This window comes from Spermophilus citellus (assembly GCF_964194105.1).
Source record: "Spermophilus citellus genome assembly, chromosome: 16".
Taxonomy (NCBI): domain Eukaryota; kingdom Metazoa; phylum Chordata; class Mammalia; order Rodentia; family Sciuridae; genus Spermophilus; species Spermophilus citellus.
In genome coordinates, this window is record NC_138196.1 from 42,286,821 (window position 1) to 42,304,891 (window position 18,071).

The 18,071-nt window shown below is 37.3% G+C and overlaps 1 pseudogene across 1 annotated transcript; it reads right to left on the reverse strand.

The window, feature by feature from the left end:
- Window positions 1-3,554: 3,554 nt before the first annotated feature.
- Window positions 3,555-5,259, reverse strand: LOC308635443 (nuclear receptor coactivator 4-like; annotated as a pseudogene). The gene is made up of 2 exons: window positions 4,972-5,259; window positions 3,555-4,847 (listed from the first exon to the last, which is right to left on the reverse strand). The product of its transcript is annotated as a nuclear receptor coactivator 4-like (transcript).
- Window positions 5,260-18,071: the final 12,812 nt, after the last annotated feature.

Here is an 18,071-nt window from a genome sequence, read left to right on the forward strand (position 1 = left end):
CCGAGAAGGGCAATAGCTGGGTCAAATGGTGGTTCCATTCCCAGCTTTCCCAGGAATCTCCATACTGCTTTCCAAATTGGCCGCACCCGTTTGCAGTCCCACCAGCAGTGTACAAGAGTACCCTTTTCTCCACATCCTCGCCAGCACTCATTGTTGTTTGACTTCATCATGGCTGCCCATCTTACTGGGGTGAGGTGGTATCTTAGGGTGGTTTTGATTTGCATTTCCTTGACTGCTAGAGATGGTGAGCATTTTTTCATGTACTTGTTGATTGATTGTATGTCCTTGTGCTGAATCCATTGTTTGAAGGATTTTAGACATAGTGATTTATAATGGCATTTACAGGGCTTACTATTAGTTTTCAAAGATTCACTTGTAAATTAAGCAGATTTGAGTTACATTCATGCTAATTGTGCTAGTTCAGGGAAAGTGTTTCTATTGACATCAAATCACTGTGCTTTGGAGACACCGTCTTTTATTAAACCTGCTCATTATAAGACCAGCTTTGGTGTCTCTCACCGCTGCAGCGTTTGTTGTAATTAGCACACTACATAAACATGCCATCATGTACACACATCTGCTATGCAGCCTCCAATTTGCTTTGACTCCTGCTTTATTACATTGAAACTTAGGGGGTGGATATGTCTTCTGCCTCCACAAGCCTCAAAAGTCTTAGTAGAATACTCTGAACCTTCTGAGCTCACCCCCCCCCCACACACACACACAGGATTTTGTCTGACAGTGAGTTTCAAGACAATTGACAATACAGTATTGTAGCTTTGAAAGTATCTCATAGGAATAAAACCTAAACCACTTTTCCCAGAATCTGTGCTTTCTTGAGTAGTTTCTTTTCTTAGAGTAAAACACTTTCCATTACTTGTTTATTACAAACAAACCCATGTTTAAAGGAAACACAACATCTTTAGCCAGCATTCACTGGTAAAAGATCTTACCATACCCAAGGGCTAAAGAGATTTCAAGTGTGTGTCCTATTTCTGATTTATGCCAATTTATCTGCTTTCCTATTCACTTTTTCTTCCATATTTTTTCTCTCAGATCTAATCAGCAATACTTTCTTGTGACAGCCCATGTGTATAAATATTTCTAGATCCACTAGTGACCTTTTGAGTGATTCTTATTTAAGAATATCAGACTTAGAAAAGTCTGAACTTCCCTAGTGGTTAAGTTGGGAGAGATATTATTTTACATTACAAAGGATTCATCACTTTACAAAAGGGACTACTCATCTCTCTCATCTCTTCTTTATATAAAGAAGAGATGAGTAGTCTCTGATAGCTTATGGCCCTTATATCCCAGCTCTTCAGGAGGCTGAGATGAGAAGGTCGAAAGTTCGAGACCAGCCTGGGCAACTTAGTGAGACCTGTTTCAAAATAAAATGTTTAAAAGGTCTGGGGAGGTAGCTCAGTGGTAAAGCACTTGCCCTTGCCCTGGGTTCAATCCCAGCACCACAAGATGATAGAAAGACTTCTGTGGATGGTTGGGTGGTGATGGCAGGAAATATGGAAAGTACTTAAAAATAGTTCAGATGGTAAATTATATGTTTTACTACAACTTAAAAGTATCTGTATCATTGAGCATCTGAGTGGGCCTGCACAGTGCTAGGTTCTAGGGCCACAGCACTGAGACAGATACCATCAAGGTCCACATGAAGCTTGACATCTAGTGGAATTGTCTATTCCATTAACCAATTAATCCAGCAAATGTGGACACAGTAACATGAAAGATATGCTTTTGAGAACCAGGTAGTGGTAGTTTGACAGGCACAGAGAAGGCCTACCTTCTCGGGTGGTGATGCTGATGTGAGGCAGGCTTTGCCATCTGAAGCATTCACGGAAGGGCTTCAGGGCCATGAGATTTAAGAGCAAAGGACATGAGGGGGAAGGAAGTCGATGTGATTGAGCAGCTGAAGGAAGGCTGGGGTGGCAGAAGAAATCTAGGAGCCACAGAAGCATGGAGTGAAAAGAAGTTGGAGAGGAGTCAGGATCCAGGTCATTCAAGTAAAAGAGACCTGGATTTTACTAAAAATAAAATTAAAGTCACAGCAAATTTTAAACAGGAGACTGATATGTCATCTTATTTATATTTCTGAAAGTCCACCGTGACTGCAGGGTAGATGCTGGCGGGGCGGGGAGGGCAGGGGAAAGAGTAGAAGCAAGAAGCATAAGCCATTTAAGCCCTTCTCCCTCCTAGATCTAAAGATATAATTTGCCTTAAAAATAAAACCATTTTTTAAGGATCAATTTAAGGTGAACTAAATACAAATTATATCCATCAGTTCTTGTTTGTTTCTTTATATGACTAAACTTTTTCCTTGTTTTTTTCCCTATTCTACACACTTTGATTTTCTTTTCTCTATATTTTTCCGGAATATACAGTGGATTTTTTTTCTTGACCAATGAGTTAACTTATGACAATGCCATTTGTGAACTGTTTCTACTGCTGCTTTTTAATATCAGATAATAAAAAATACTCTAGGCGATATTTCTTTGGCTAAAAAGGTATTCCTAAATTATTGATTGTTCTTTTACTATCAAAGGTTGATATTTTTCCTTCCATCTTATTTGAACCACCCAATTCTTCTTTGACTGCTGGGGATCAAACAGGAGGTTCCTGGAGAAGGGGCACATCTCTAAAGAGGGCTGTGTCCTCTGAGAGGTATCTGTTCTAATACTAAAAAATTAAAACACTTGCATCACCTAATACTAAGGACTGGTAGAAAACACACAGAATGAAGGCAGAATTCCACTGCCAACTGTGAAAAAGAAAAGCAAATGTTAAAAGACTATTACAAGACAATGTGGAATTGCAAAGTAAAGGGCAAAATGTACCAAAAGAGATATGTAGCAAAGAAGGTATAAAATTTGCGAATCTTCTTGAACTGAATAATAAACTGTCAACTTTAAAAAAAACTGATAAATAAGAGACATAGTGGATATTTATCAGTGAGACACTATTCTTTAGTGTTTGCATGTTGAGCAGAAAAAAAGTGAGATAATATATTTGAATGTGTATATCATGTGTATGTGTACATAACTTACTCTTCATATAGAGAGATGATAACTACTTTTTTTAGCATTTGAACATTTGTAAAAATTGATCCCACTTTTTTTTTGGGGGGGCAATCAAAAGTTTAGGGAAGTTTACTAGCTTTAGAATACATCAGCACAATTTGGTTATAGAAATATTCACTTTCAAAACTACAGTGTTTATGTACTAGGTAACAACCCAATCTAAAGAGCTATGGAAGCTGATGATAACCTATCTACCAAGATGGTGCATTTGTAGTGTGGGGACAAATGAAGTGAATACTTCTGAAAGAAGGAAATGAATAACCTCAGCATCAACAAACAAACTCTTTCTTTTACAAAGAAACTCATAATTTTTGATGATTTTTCTTGGCTAGTTCAAAATTATGAAAGAAACTAAGCTAACTGGTCGGACCCAGGAACATGATGATTTGGCAAGCTGCAGTCACCCAGTTCACAGATGTGTGATAATCAGCAGAGAAGCTGCTGGTATAGTAGTCCATGCCTTCACATCTGGAGAGGAGTTTGATATACCCACTTTGCTTTATCAACTTGAAGCTGCATACAGACAGAGATCACAAACTGTTGGGAGGCTATAACCATCTGGGGGGATACCTCCTAGGCCTTCTTTCAAAGTAGCCACTAGTCTTCTGCCGAGGATAGATGGCTGAGGTTTCCCACTTTCTTTCCTGGCAAGACCCGGTCAGCAGTGTGAAGGGACACCAGGAAGTAGTAACGGGGCTTTTAAGCTTTTGTTTTCTAGCCCTGTCCTCAGTAACAGGCACTTCCTTGGGACTTCCTTCTTTGCATGAGGACCTGATGAGCCACCCTGACGAGGAACTGTTCCTTATGACTTGAAAGGAATCAGAACTTCTAAAAGGAGCCATTGCCTTTGGTGCCTTAGCTTGTTCTGTTACCTCATTTCCGGGAAGGACAGAACTACATATTCAGGCTCAGGTTTGGGTTCCATTGACATCCCATCTTTATCCTTTCCTTCTTTCTTCAGAAGCCATCTACACAAAGCTTCCTTCTCACAATTCTCTTCCCACACACATTCTGCAAAGCTAGTGCAAAGCTCATTGGCTTTGCATACATCTTCTACTTTATATGGGTCCCAATGATTCTGGACAAGCCAATCCTCAGTGATTATGTTGCCGGTGGATGGTGGTTTATTGGCTTCCAGGTGGTCATTCAGGCATTTCAGACTGCCCAGGTTTTCAATCTCCCCACCTTTGGGTTTGTTGCTCCAACAGTTGGTACAGGAGTCAGGTCTGGCAAGCCAATCATTCACACTGTAGGGCTCCTGGAACACCTGGTATATGAGCTTAAACTTCTCACTGGTTTCATGGCTGCCATTCTCAGCTTTCTACAACTTGCAGGGTTCCTGGGGAGTCACCAGCCAATCAGACAACCCCATCGCATTTTGATCAAGGAGCTCTAGATCTTCAACCTTTTCAACTTCAATGGAGAAAGAACTGGTAGTAGAATGGCTGTTAAATTTTTGCTAACTTGGTTTTCCAGAATCTTTTTCTCTAGGAAGAGTCCAATGTTTGATAAGTTAGCATGAGCCATAAGGTGCTCAGGAATTTTAATGGTCTTGAGGGACCCCAAGGTGGTGATGGTTTGGCACAATGCAGTTGTGTCTGCTTCAAAGAGCAGAACAGTTGAATCTTCAAGCTTAAGGGTCAAACTGTCCAGTCTCTCCAGGCTCACAGAAACTTGATTGGTTAGATCTTTATTTTGGGTACACTCCAGTTGATGGATAAGGCAAATTAACTGGACTAATAACCAGTAGAGCTGCTGAAGTGTCTCTTCTTTCTTTTTTTTTTTTTTTTTAGTTGTTGATTAACCTTTATTTTATTTATTTATATGTGGTGCTGAGAATCGAACCCAGTGCCTCATACATGCTAGGCAAGTGTGCTACTGCTGAGCCACAACCCCAGACCTGAAGTGTCTCTTCTTCAAGTTGGTACATGAGATCTACCTGTTCACACGGCCATACCTCACAGCTCTGAAGGCATTTCAGATGACGGCTTATACAACTGTGAATCTGAGCTTTCACCTTTTGCAAGTTATCTTTAATTTGCTGTTCAGCCCAGAGAACTCCACCAATAGCAAGCTCCAAGTCCCTCCGAGCATCCCTAAATCTCAAAAGGACTTCTCTATTACTGGAGCAGCTACTCTGGTCCTGGGAGGTATTCATTCTGCTCACTGTTCCTCAAAAGGCAGGTCCTGGCCAGGCCAGCTACCTTGCAGGCAAGCAGTGGTTTTATCCCCAGCCTGGGTGCTCCAGGTCCCCCGATCCCATATTAAAATGATAAGAAATTCTATGTCCACTATTTGCACAATGGAAATAACAGCCCACAGAGGCTAATCCCAATCAATAGAACTAGAAATCAAAAGATTAAATGTGTGTATGTACATATTGCATACATGTAATGTGTCTATAAATTATATGTGTAAATATGTCATTTAAATTGCCCTTAAGGCCGAGTAAGGTGGCGCACACCTGTAATCACAGAGGCTCAGGAGGCGGAGGCGGAGGATCTCGAATTCAAAGCCAGCTTTAACAATTTAGCGAGGTGCTAAGCAACTCAGTGAGACCCTCTCTCTAATAAAATACAAAATAGGGCTAGACAGCATAATTCACAGTAGCTAAACTGTGGAACCAACCTAGATGGCCTTTAATAGATGAATGGATAAAAAAAGTGGCATATATACACAATGGAATATTACTCAGCAATAAAAGAGAACAAAATCATGGCATTTTCAGGTAAATGGATGGAGTTAGAGAAGATAATGCTAAGTGAAGTTAGCCAATCCCAAATATCCAAATGTCGAATGTTTTCTTTGATATAAGGAGGCTGATTCATAGTGGGATAGGGAGAGGGAGCATGAGAGGAATAGATGAACTCTAAATAGGGCAGAGGGGTTGGAGGGGAAGGGAAGGGGTATGGGGTTAGAAATGATGGTGGAACGTGATGATCATTATTATCCAAAGTACAGGTATGAAGACACAAATTGGTGTGAATATACTGTGTATACAACCAGAGATATGAAAAATTGTGCTCTATATGTGTAATAAGAATTATAATGCATTCCACTGTCATATATAAAACAAAATAAAATAAGGGGCTAGAGATGTGGCTCAGTGGTCGAGTGCCTCTGAGTTCAATCCCCGGTATACCCCCACAAAAAATAATAAATAAATTGCCCTTAAAACCCTAAAGTTTCTTCAGTTAAAAAGGAAACCAAATTTTTGATTATGTTTTTATGTTAAAAATAGTAACAATGTTGATACTACTTATTAAATTTGATAGCCTGTGGCTGGCTAAACTGAACTTGGGAAAGGTGCATAACTTCTTAGGCTTAAATAAGTTTATTTAAAAATAAATGAATGAAATAAACATGCAAATAAAAGAGTTTAAAAGAGACACAAAACAAAATCGTAGAACACAGAAGGATGGAATTATAGAGAAAAGAGAGGTCCCTCTCTCCTACCCTGCCTTTCCACTCTCCTTAGGTCACACGTGGGCTCTTTGGATGTAGGAACCCAATGTATATAAGAGCTGATTAATAAATGAGTTTTATTAATTTTGCATGTCCATGGGGATTCTCACAAGAGAGTAAAGTACAAAGAAATGACCAAAGCATGGCGTTTTTATAATTTTGGACAAAGAATGATAAATTTGTGAAGAAATGACAGGACAAATGGATCTCTGCACTAGAGTAATACATTCTAGGGTTATTATAAAGAGATACATAGAATTTGCAGAGAAGCTAGTGGAAGATAAGGGTTACTTCAGAGTTTGTTACTCAATTTTATTGCAGGCCCACTTATCAGTTTCTGGTGATCCAGGCTATTTCCTGGCTGTGGTATGTAAAAAACATCCCTTTTACAACAATTATAATGGCTTGCTGCAAGTAGGAAAAAGACAAGCCAAATGGCCCTTTCTGAAGTTATAGTCCTCAATTGATTTCTGCTTGAAATAATCAACATGCCAATTTAGCATATTTCAGATGGCACATCCCTAATTCCATCATAACTCATAAAGATAGAATCAGAAATTTATTAATGAGACAGCAGAAACATCTTAATCAATTTCATAAAACATATAGGTGTTTACACAAGAAGTTTTTAGATAAAAAAAATCTGAGGAAACAAATAAGTATCTACATCCATTTCAACCAATGTTAAGTTCATTTAAGCTGTGCTCACAATATGCACTATAGCTCTCTCTCCTCCTCTTTTTTTTTTTTTAAGAGAGAGCGAGAGAGGAGAGTGAGAGAGAATTTTTAATATTTATTTTCTAGTTCTTAGCAGACACAACATCTTTGTTGGTATGTGGTGCTGAGGATCGAACCCGGGCCGCACGCATGCCAGGCGAGCGCGCTACCGCTTGAGCCACATCCCCAGCCCCTCTCTCCTCCTCTCGATGAAATGCTTTACCATCATCTTTGTTATGAAAGCTCAGATTGTCTCTTAAATTTTTTTTGTATTTTTTATTAGTTTTTGATGGACCTATATTTTATTTACTTATTTATATGTGGTGCTGAGAATCAAACCCAGTGCCTCACACATGCTAGGCAAGCGCTCTACCACTGAGCCACAACCCCAGCCTGGGATCTTAAAATTTACACATTTGCATGGCTTGGGGGGCGGAGGCAGGAAGATTGTGAGTTCAAAGCCAGTCTCAGCAAAATAGAGGTGCTCAACAAAATTATGGAATACAGTGAGACCTTCTCTCTCAATAAAATAGAAAATAGGGTTGGGGATGTGGCTCAGTGGTTGAGTGCCCCCAGTACCAAAAAAAAAAAAAAAAAAAAAATCACATATTTGCTACTGAGGATGTGTAAAATTTGCCTGTGTTTCCTCATAGCATTGTTTTTATTATAAAAAATTGTGAACAATCTTAATTTGCAAAAAGGGGGACTATAATTTAATAAACTTTTCCATCCTTATCATGTAATAGATGCAATCAATAAAACAGTACTACAGAAATACACCAAACAACAAAAGGAATGTTCCTAATATATTCAGATTTCAAAAGAGGAGCTCAAAAAATGGATTGTAATGTCAATTGTTTAAATATACACACACAAACACATACACACACAGAGTACAGCAGAGAGAGAACAGACTGGAAATCATGAACAAGAATTACAGTGGGTTCACTAGTGATCTGTTCTTCTTCTATTCATTTCTAACATGAACTTATATTTAGAAAAACAAATCAGAAATTCTATTTTTGTAAAAATAATGCTTTCATCAATATTTTCTAGGAAGAGCAAACCACGAAAATCAATGCCACAGTCCTTTATGTATTTAATAAATATTTATAGGGTATTCTAGGTGCCAGGCACTGTTTGACTCTGGAGGTAATGAGTAAAACAAGCAATGAGCAAAATAGTAATGAGCAAAACCAACTCTCCTTCCTCTTGGGTCTTATACTCTGGAGAGAGGGATAAATAGATAATAAATGAATACAAGAACAAACATTATCATTTAATAACATCACATAGGAAATGAAGGAACAAAGAGTGATGGAAGTGGAAGACATTATTTTATAGATTGGTGCAGTTTTGCTTTTTATACACTTTTTTTTTTTATAACAGAGATTGAACTCAGAGGCACTTAACCTCTGAGCCACATCCCAGCCCTTTGCAATCTTCAATTGCTATGTTGCTTAGGGCCTTGCTAAATTGCTGAGGCTGGCTTTGAACTTTCAATCCTCCTGTCTCAGCCTTCTGAGCCACTGGGATTATAGGCATTCCCGACAGTGCCCAGCTATTTTTTATGTTCTTGCAGAGGAAAGTGTCTGAGATAGAACATTTCTTTGCAGCTTTATTGAGCTTCCATGCTCTTTTGAGTCTTAACAAGAATTATCAACAATCTAAGATCCACAAACTCAAAAGAGACTTACAGTTATTGATGCTTATATAATAGAAGGACTTCAATTTTAATACCGTGGCTAAAATTAAGGCATGAGCAGGAAAGATCCCCAGGTGGAACAGATAAAACTTGAGCGTTTAAAAGAAAAAGCTTTTCTGGCTTCTTTTGTATTGATTTTAAACTACTTTTATTTATTTGTGTCAAGTCCCACTGTCTAGTAGAGCAATGAGCCCTACCCAGAACATCTGATCTCAACAAACCCTCTAAGTGGTTCTGATGAATGTAGTGAGAATCCTTGACAGTGCCAGTATGATGATTGGTTTTTCAAAACAGTGGTTGATTCTGACATTTAAGTATCTTCTGATTGCATATTTTTATATTAACTATGCCAGTATTAAAAATTATACCTTTGAAAACAATTCTTCCAAATTCAACAACTTCAAATATCCAAAGAATGTCCCAGAATAGATTAAATCATTACATTATTCTTAAAGCAAAACATGCCAAATGCCCAGGTAAGGTACATATGAAAGTGAAGTGTTCTGGTTGAGATTATAGAGTGATAGGGGACCTTGAGCTTCACTTGCTGGCCTCCCCATGTCCCTAAAGCCTGCCCCTTCTCTCTCTCTCTGCAGCTTGACCCTCTCTGAAGGGTCCATAGAATACTCTTCAAAAATCATTCAATGAGACTAGGAGTCTGACCTTTAATTATATACTGTCTGTCTTAGCCTTGTATCTTCTCATATTTTTCACTTTGTGTTGTTTTATTGTTCCTTTTGGTTGTTTACTCTTTGCTTGATTGTTATCTGAACCCCTTCATGTAGGACATAGAAAAAACTATCATAAAGCATTGAATGTCTTATGCACGATAAAGTAGGCACACAGAGCAGGTATATAATCAAAACCAATATATCCAGCAAGCTAGGCAGACTGAAGACTAAAGTCAGGGGCTCTCAGTGCAGTGTATTTCCTGCATTTTCCATAGTTTTTCCGTTGCGTGGAGAAAGGACTACAACTGGTATAAAGAAGATAGCCTAACAAGGTGACAGTGAGAGTTACTAACATCTACTCAAGTGGTTTTCACTTTTAAACATTAATTAGGGCCTTAATTTTCTCCTGTGCACCCCATATTCAGGAAGATTGTCTCCATCAGACTAACAGGTACTGTTAAGGAATAAATTTGTTTTCCCAATTTGACTCAATGCAGTTGTAGATCACGCATCCTCAATGAGGGCAAAAATCAGTTCTTGTGGAACTGGGGAAACATCTTTCTCTTTTAATGTATAAGACACAGATAAGCAACTCCAAAACATCAATAACAAGACAAACAAACAAAACCAAATGACCAGATTTAAAAAATCAGGCAGTAGAACTAAGCAGACATTTCTCAAAAGAAGACCTACAAATGGCCCACTGGTATATGAAAAAAATGCTCAGCATCACGAAGCAGCAGGGAAATACAAAAGAAAACCACCATGAGATGTCCCCTGACTCCAGTCAGAATATCACAAAGACAAAAGATAAATGCTGTCAAGGACGTGGGGAAAAGGGGAGCATTGCACACTGTTGGTGGGAATGTAAATTAGTACAACCATCATGGGAGACGGCATGGAGCTTCCTCAAAAAACTTAAAATAGAACTCTCTTAGGATTTAGTAATCCGACTACTGAGTTCATATCCAAAGGAAGGAAATGAAATCATCTGCAGTTAAATGTTTATTGCAGCACTATTCACAATAGCAGAGAAGTAGATAAGATAATGTGGTATGTATACACAATGGAATAGTTAGCCATAGCAAGAAGGAGATCCTGTTGTTTGTGACACATGACAACATGGATACAACAGGAGACCATTGTGCTAAATATACCGAGCACAGAAAGACAATTGCTGTGTGATCTCACTCATGTGGAAGCTAAGAAGGTGAATCTTCTAGAAGGTGAAGGTAGAATGGCTACCAGAGGCTGTAGACAGAAAGAGGGAGGGGGGTGGGAAAGGCTAATCGGTGCTCAATAAATTACAGTTATATAGGAACAAGAAGTTCTGGTGTGCTGTTATAAAATAGGAGTGACTCTAGGAAACAATTAAGGACTGTAGATTTTGAAAAATTAAAAGAAAAGATTCTGAATGTTTTCACCATAAAGAAATGAAACAGTTGGCTGAGACAGATATGTTTAACCTGATCTAAACATTACAAAATGTGTACATATTTCAAAATGTCACATGGAACCTCATTACTTACTTATATTTTTATGCTTTAATATATCAGTCAAAACAATAAGTTAAAAATTAAATAAAACACACACACACATAAAGTGCATGAAGATACAGACAGTGTAGCTATGGTACTAAACTTTCATGGGGGCAACTAATATAAAAAGACTCCTTAGGGAGAAAATAATGAGGAAAAAAGTAATGATGCACTTGTATAAATGTCTTCCACACTGAACTTTTGTTCCATATGAGTTTACTACTATTGTCACAATGAGTTGGAATTTCAGTCAGTTGAAGGCAAGTAAATGTCACATCTTAGTTTGTGGGAAAGCATAACTGTCACAGTTATCCAATCAATAATGAGTGCTTTGCTTCCAGTAGTGTCATCAGAGGGCAAAAAAGGAGACCCACTGGAAGACTACTGCAACTGTCCTAGTAAGAAATGGTGGACATTGGACTAGGAAGTTTAGATTTTGGATATATTTTCAAATATACTGTTTTGAAAATACAAAACAGCTCATGGTTTCCATAATAAAAGATTACAAGTTCTAAGTCTTATTTGGGGGTATCTGTGCTGGTTTATGTACATGTTCAAAAAAATTTTTTCCTGGCATGGAAAGTCTTTAGGGTTGACCGAAGAAACTAATCAGCTAATATCACATTTTCCTTTGTAGGAAAAGTTTGTTTGTAGCTAGACTGCATTTCTATTTGCACAAGGAGTGGCTCCTACTCAAAGACAAGCTCTGTATATTTTGTTACACGGATATACTTTATCTTTGAAATTGTCAACAACATTTTCACAATCGTAAGTTGTCTAGGTTGATGTAACCTGCTATATTTTGTAACTTTTAAAGTGCATTTGTATTTGCAGTTCAAAAAGTACATAAGAGGCACTAATGAGTCTTCCTGTGTAATTTTTAGCTTATTCCTGGCATCAATCAACTGTTATGCTTAGTGTGGTGAAATTTTCTTCCAGATAAAACCTGACTTTGGCCCTGGATTCTGTTTTTCCAATGGCTATTAATCCATTTTGCAAGATGCCTCAAATTCTTTTTGGAGATAGGCAGTCATAAATAAGGAAAAACAATCTTTGGTTCATCCCGGAAGTGGAGAAGAGTAAGCTAGTATACGTGCAAGACAGCATGATGACTGGGGCATAATCATGCACTTGGGAGTTACGGTACCTCTCTGTGGTTGCATGGGTCATATACAGCTTGTATATCACCCTCTTGTGGGGTGACAAGGGTTGTAAACAGCATGTGACCCAAGGGTCTCCTATGAAAACAAATACACTTCATGAGATGGGAATTCTCATTTAACTTCACAATGCTTTGAGCTGGGTGGTTAGAGTTTACCTAGACTGTTTTCTTAATGGGCCTGTATGTCTTACAAATAATAGGATTTACAGTGGAGGACCATTTTCAAGGTTTCCTAAACAGAGATCTAAACTTGTTTCCTCATTCCTGGAGTGCAAATAAATTATTTTGCTGACTAATGTATATGTAAACTCATGTTGAGGAAATATTTGTATTTTATAGTAAAGGTATTGTTTGCTCTTTTTGTGTGTGCTTGAAATATGTATTTAAAGTATTTGTAAAAAGAAAATAATTTGGCTTATCTTACACTTCCTATATAGAGAAAAGAATGAACTGACAGGCATGAGATTGGAAAAGGTCATAAGATGTGTAATGGTCTACGGATGAGAGAGAAGGAGAAAGCTTAAAGCAAACTCACATTAAAAGTGGGCAGCCAGCAAGCCATTAGAGACAGCTGAGCTTCTCTTATCCCCGTTGAGAGTGGAGGGACTGGGGGTTTAGGGACCTAACTATTCATGGAAGGTTAAACTCACAAGCTAATGAAGAGACTCCCGAAAAGAAGCTAGCCAGGGAGTTGCTTCTTGGATTTCAAGAACAGATTTGATATGGATATCATTGGGCTTATGATCTTTGGATAGGTATGAAGAAAAGAAATGTTTGAAGGAAGAGGAAATAGTCTAAAATTCTGGTATATTCCTGTTGTGGCTTCTAAAAACAGAAGGCAAAATGTCTTTTGGCCACAAACCCAACAAATTCCTAAATCTTAAGAGTGATGTAAATGTCTATTTCACACCAACTATATAAATCATGTGAGAGGTTTTAAGTGGACTATAGCTCTAGAATTGATGACATGGAACTAATTTATCTATGAATGCGGATTTTAATTGGATAGCAATCACCATCATGTTTCACATACATTTTAACAATGTCTATCATTTATAAGTTAAGAAGTTCACAAGAATATGTTAATGAATAACTAAACCCTCTCTTAGTTCAGATTGGATCTTGTCTTTTTAAAATACTTTTATTCAAAAATAAATTTAAAAAAAAAAACTTCCACAACTTTCACAAGTGGGAAGTTAAAAACAAAATAATAAAATTGCCATTAAGGGGCAGGGGAAATAAAGTAAGTCCCAATATTCATATTTTTGCGGACTTCTGAGAGGTAAAGGCTATTCTGAAAACTTTTAATACCGAAACTTGCAGGGTGTTGTAAAGTCAGCAATACCCTGCACAGACCAATGCGTGGAGCCCCATCTACAATATCTGAAAACCTAAACATAAGTTATCATTACGTTTTCAACTCTAAAGATCAACAAATACAGTCAAGGACAATTTGAAAGTCAGCAAGACGCAGAATATGCTAAGTGGCCTTTCTTTTCTTCTTCTTCTTCCTCTTCTTCTTTTTAAAAAACTCTGTTATTAAAGAAATCTCAATAATTATTTGTGTGTGTTTGATTGTTTATATGGAAAAAGAATGCATTTTGCTGGAGAAAACCAAAAAATAATGTACTGGATTTTTATGGCTAATTTCTTCTCAATTATCTTTCTCAGCAAGTCCTCAGCCCAAGGATATTCGATGAAATAACATCCCAGTTCTAGAGAAAGTTGCTTGAATTGCAACACTGAATAGGAAACAGATATTTCTTTTAGAATCTGCATACTGTCACATTTGGGACTGCCTCTCTCTCACCAAGAACAGGTCACCACCTTTCTTTCTGAGAGAGGTAGCTAATGGAGCACTCAGAGGATGACAGCAGCATTGTGTCATTGCTGATTTTAAGAGTTGGTGGCTGTCCCATGGTTAGATGAGATAGTGCCTTGTTTTTGAAAAATGCATTCTGAAGTGTTCAGGGTTAATGGGCATCAGATGTGCAGTGTACTGGGATGGCTCATCAAGAAACCTAAAATAAAAAACAAACCAAAACCAGAACAGCGAAGGAAGAAAGAGAAGGATAAATCAAATGTTGCATAACATGAATGACTGGGTGAGGAAATATATTATTCTTGCAGCTCACTGAAGGTTTGAAATTATTTCAAAATAAAAAAGAGAACAAATAATAATAATAAGAAGAAGAACATAATCAGTTTGAGGGACCTTCAACTGGCCAAATTTGGGCCTATTTGAAGTTCAAAAATGTAATTGAGTAAAATATAATGAATAAATAAGAATCCATGGGTTCACATGATACAACGAAGAAAAGAAAAGGAAAGGAAAGTCAGTAAGTTACCACCATTGGGAGCTATTATACCACCATCTTACTTTGAGATTTTTTTTTTTTTTTAGTGAAAATATTGAGAACCTAACTCTCTCCTATTGAGTGCAATTATAGTCATCACCAGTTGTGAAGCGAAAGAAAACTCGTCTTTTCAGAAGAATGACAGCTAATATATGTTGAAGAAATAATAGAATAAAAATCTTTTAACAACCACCAATGAAATAATACGTTAAAAAAAAAAAAACTGTGTGGAGGGAGTATACAGTCATCCTCTTTATTACTCCTTTAACTTCTTTGTGTCTCTGAAAACATACAAACATAGAAAAAAAAATCTCCAATACTAGTACTACCCTGCCTTTGGCTAGAGAATAGAAACCAAGTCCTAACCAAGGAGATAATCCATCATAGGATTAATAGTTAAAAGACTGACATATTTATTATTTTGCTGTCCCTTCAACCATAAAAATATACATAAAGAGGGAGATTTTTTGCTGGCAGCTGAATTTAACAGAGTTTAATTCCTGATAGCTGCAAGATGCTGTTTTGCACATATGTGGGAAAGTGCATGAAATAAGAAAAAGTAGCACAGGAGGCTCTGCTTTCGAGTCCACCAGGTAGTGGGCACTACTTGTCACAAGTAGACAACAAGGCTGGTTGATATTCTGAAAGTAACATTTAAACATGCAGTTGCATTTATGAATTAAGGTCTTAGAGTTGGCATTATTCACATATCAAAGGATTATCAAATTCTTCCTTATTCTCAATTTTTATTAATACACACCCATCCTAAGAAAAGATGAAGGAAGCAGTTTACCATGGATTGTGTCTTGTATTCATAAATCATCATTTTGGTATTTTCTTCAGCCATGACTATCTCCCTGGTGCTAAAGGTCAGAGATAAGCCTCATCAATACTAGCATAGTTTTATGCAGTCTTCAAACTGACAAGTTCTTTCATATCCCTTCTTCAAAGGAAAAGTCTACTGTTTCTAAAGCCACACACTAAAAACTCTTATAATAAATAAAACTATTTTTCACAAACATGACAGAGTGATTTTTAATGTTTCCGTTCTAATTGCAAAACATACCTAATCTTAATCCTATCATTTTTGAAGATAACATGAACTAACAAGTCTTTGTTATATAAGCCCAGATCTGACCTACAATTGCACTGTCTCTGTGGCTACTCAACCTAGCATCCTTGGGGATCCCAGGTCTATTTCACTGATAGTATTTAACAAACTGAGACGTATTGCTATTGTAGGCTAGAATAGGTCCATCTATCATGGACATGCCACAGACTCTCAGATGGAATAAGCCAGGTCTGTAATCTTGTGCAGGAAACATGTCAAATGATGTAGGAGAACAATGTCTGAAAAACAACATTGCATTAGCTAACTCCAGGGAGAATATGTAGAAGAGACAGAAAAAAAAATTCTGTGAAAAACTCAAGCACCCTTGCTTGATATGCCCCTGTCAACATAACAGGTTCAGCAGGATCTCTAGTTTTAGCATTCTCTAATTTTGCCTTAAGGTGTTTGTGTTCAAAATGGAATATACGTTCTTTTGGATGCACACAAGATGATTCACTGGGGAACTTCTATATATTTTTTAACCTAAAAACAAGATGGAAAGTAAACTTTACAAATATTTAATATACAGGTTGACAATATTGCCAGCTATATGTTAGGATTCTCCAGAGGAGCAGATCCAGTAGCAAATAGAGAGAGAGATAAAAGAGGAGACTTATTATAGAAATGTGGACTTCCAGTTCAAAGCCAAGGGCATGAAGGTTAGGGTCAGAGGTATAGATCTAGAAGCCAAAGGCTAGATACCCAAGAGATTTGATGTCCCAAGGCAAGAGAAGATATTGTCCCAGCTCAAGCAGAGAGAGAATTAACACTTCCTCCTCCTTTACATTCTATTCAGATCCATTGGATGATGTCTACCCACATTGGTATAGGTGGGCCTTTTTGACTCAGTCTACAGATCCAAATGCCATTTTCTTCCAGAAACATCCTCATAGACACACCTAATATTTTGTCAGCTATCTATGTGTTCTTTAACCCAGTTTAATTGATATATAAAATATGAACCACTACATTGTGCCTTGGGCTACATGGCAGCCATTCACATATGGCTTGCTGCATACAAAGAACCCTAGGGAAGTGGGGGCCTACCACACACGGGCTGATATCTGCCTGCTTGGTCTTCTAGTCTATTTGGATATAACACTATTTTGTGAGATCTAGTTAAGCTGGCTTGTGAATTGAATTATCGACCCTAACTCAAACAAAACTCTACAAATTGGACAAGTGGCATAAACTTCTATAAAAAAAGACCAAAACCCAACACTGTAACAAGACAGAAACAAAACAAAACAAACAACAACAAAAACCCCACCTGTTTGAAGATGAAGTAGCTCAAGTACAAGAAAACAAGAAGATAAAGGTCAAATTGACATTTCTGCTCCCATAGATCTTCTCTGACTACATTATGTGGTTAAGCTGATAATGATCTGAAACCGAGAAACTTTAAGAAGAATGCCAAACAAGAAAGATTATCAAGATTTTTGAAATATGGATTTATATTCAATTTCATTAATGAGGAACCTTACCCTGAGGACCCATTGTGCCTTAGAATATTACTTGTTGATAGAATGAAACCATTATGATCAACAAGATATAAATATTAATCATCTGAAATATGAAGGCGTAACTTTGCAAATTCTTTCAGTAAGGTTTACTCATAAGGTGTTTAATCCTGCTCTTTAAAACCTCTCACAAAATTTAATGATGATGAGATGACAGCTTCTGAAATTAAAATGAGTTCAGTAGTATATGTGTAAAATTAATATACAAATAACATTCGTATTTGAGTGATACATGGACAGGATTTCCTTACTGTCAAGACTTGGGAAAACAACTGGAAGACAACCAACTTCAGGACACAGGGTGGTCATAGTGGTATAGTGAAATGTTTTTCTTTCTCTACACAAAACCTGATGCTTTTGTTAAAACATTGTCTGTAAAGGCTGTGTGATAAAATTCTTAGTTACCCTGAATAATTACAAAGGAGTAATCATTATCAATGGATGTGTTTGGACATTTTGAAAGAGAATGAATACTAAAATTAATGTAAACATAACTCTACTACCCTGATCAGTGAATTCTTGCTTAGATATTTCTTTCCAGTCTTTCAGATCTAAAGAAATTAAATGTGGCAGAACTAGTTCCCAGTGGGGCTGAGAAATGTTTGTTTTGCTAATCTACAGAGCCAAAATAGTTTGGGTTATGATAGTCTTGATTTGTACATGATTCATTTTACTTAGGCACATGTCTGTGTTGAAGCCACATCGCCATCATAACTAATTACCAGGACCAAGT